Genomic DNA, 2,079 nt, shown 5'->3' on the forward strand with positions numbered 1-2,079 from the left:
TATATATTTGGGTATTTTAAGAGAAAGGACTGAGTTATAAACATCTTCATATCCTCCGCAGATCTTAATTTCATATCAAATTGGATTATTGATTGGCATGCTTTCCAGCTTGAACTGCCCTGATGCAGCTTGATCAGGGCATGTCTTTTTTTTTTTTAATTTTAATTTTAATTCCAGTTAGTTAACATACAGTGTTATATTAGTTTCAGGTGTACAACATAGTGATTCAACGCTTCCATTCATCACCCGGTGCTCATCACAGCAAGTGCACTTCTTCATCACCAGGGGCGCATCTTAATGGGAAGTCAGGAGACCTTGTGCAGGCCTCCCCAGTTGGAAACCCCAGGCCTTTATGAACCATATACCTCACACACAGAGCTCATCTGCACTGAGTCACTCCTTCCACTTCTAGACCTGGACGGAGTTCCAAACTGCAGGTGTGGAATCTGGTTTCCCCAGTGGCCTCCAGTGGTTTGGATGACACAGGGTGGCAGTGCAGGGAATTAGCTCTCCATGGGGTCAACCTTAATTTATAGGAAATGGGGGATGGGATAAGCTGGGCAGATAAATTCTGTTTTCTTCCTTCCTTCTACATTGTATGATGTATAGTCCCTCTTTGTAGCCCTTCTAGAAAAGTCCCATAGCCCCAGCAAGTGAGCCTGCTGAATGACCCGCCACATCTCTCTGTGACTCATTAAAGGGCCAGCCAGCATAGTCACAGATCACACAGCGCTGCTTTGTATCTTTCTGTGTCTCTCTTCCACTTTTCTGCCCCCTCACCTCCTGCTAGGCTCACACTCCTCCAAGAAAGCATCCCTACCTGAATCCTTACCTTAGGCTCATCTTTCTGGAGAACCTGGGCCAAGAGAGAGATGGCGTTATGGCTGCTCTTTGCTTTGTGTGTCCATCTCAATGAGCAATTCCTGAGGAGTATACTTTAGCATAACAAATAGAAGCACGACTCACCCTTGATAATTCACAGAGCCAATTTCACGTGTTACTTTGTGTCACGTTCTGCTGTGTGTTTCACATCCTCCCCGTTTCTCAAACACTGTGCTGATGGAAGTGAATGTTAACCTAGACTGACTGAGGAAAGAATCAAGCTGAAGGTGACATGACTGAATACGTGGTTGACGGTTCGCTCCTCGCCTTCATATTGACTGGCTAGACTGAGCTAAAGTACTTTTTAAAAACGTATAGTTTTCCCATTGGACATCTGGCCTGCGGGTACTTGAAAGATCTGGCTCAAGAAATCCCGCAGGTCAGCAGGAGGGGCATCTGGGGTGGCTCTCTGCCGCCCACTGGTGCCTGCAATCCGAGAACCGAATGAGATGTGATAGGGGACTCTGGAGGTATCTGGGGGTATCTGGGGAGATTCCCACATGCTGGCATCCAGCCCACTCTGTGACCTTTCCATCCATCAGTGCCGAATAGGTGATCTTGAGGCCCAACATGCTTGACTCTGCCCAGAAGTCTCCTTCCTCAGCAGGATGCAGTCTATTACACTCAGCACAGTATCTGGCACTCTTAGGTTCCCGGTCCATTTCAAACCTCCTATGCTGGCCCTGGCACCGGCTGCACGTCATAGTATTCATTGCCTCTTTGAGGTCATCCTGCAGCTTGGACAGAAGCTCATTCACTGAGCGGCTCAGCTCATTCTCTGCCATTCGTTTCATTTCATATTCCTTCCACCTTTCAGGGTTGTTGACAATGTCCCAAGTCGCCCGCAAAACCTTGAAGGCTTCCTCTGCCCGGGGATGATGATTTTTGTCAGGATACCAAAGAAATAGGGGATGGCTAGAGCAAAGAACCTAGAGCCCGGACCTGGGCTGGACAATATCTCCCATGGTAGTGTAGGAACTGGTATTTCCCTGGGGTCTGTATGCCTTTGTCTTTTGCTTCTAGACCTGATGACACTTTCCCCCCTCTTTTTAAACTACGAGTCTACCTTATAATTTCTTGAACAATTTCAGGAGGGAGCCCCCTCCTTTACCCCAACATACTAGTTAAAAGAGAACAAGAAAGCATGTAACCCTAATTATAGGAGATTATACATGAAGTTCAGAGAGTGGGAACTTT

The 2,079-nt window shown here is 46.9% G+C and overlaps 1 pseudogene; it reads right to left on the minus strand.

Annotated features, from left to right (window-relative positions):
* Positions 1-1,186: 1,186 nt before the first annotated feature.
* On the minus strand, positions 1,187-1,712 carry LOC114215260 (dnaJ homolog subfamily C member 14 pseudogene; annotated as a pseudogene).
* Positions 1,713-2,079: the final 367 nt, after the last annotated feature.

Source organism: Eumetopias jubatus, unplaced genomic scaffold, assembly GCF_037043125.1.
Source record: "Eumetopias jubatus isolate StellerSeaLion01/CBP00866 unplaced genomic scaffold, mEumJub1_p1.0 scaffold_4, whole genome shotgun sequence".
NCBI classification, from domain to species: domain Eukaryota; kingdom Metazoa; phylum Chordata; class Mammalia; order Carnivora; family Otariidae; genus Eumetopias; species Eumetopias jubatus.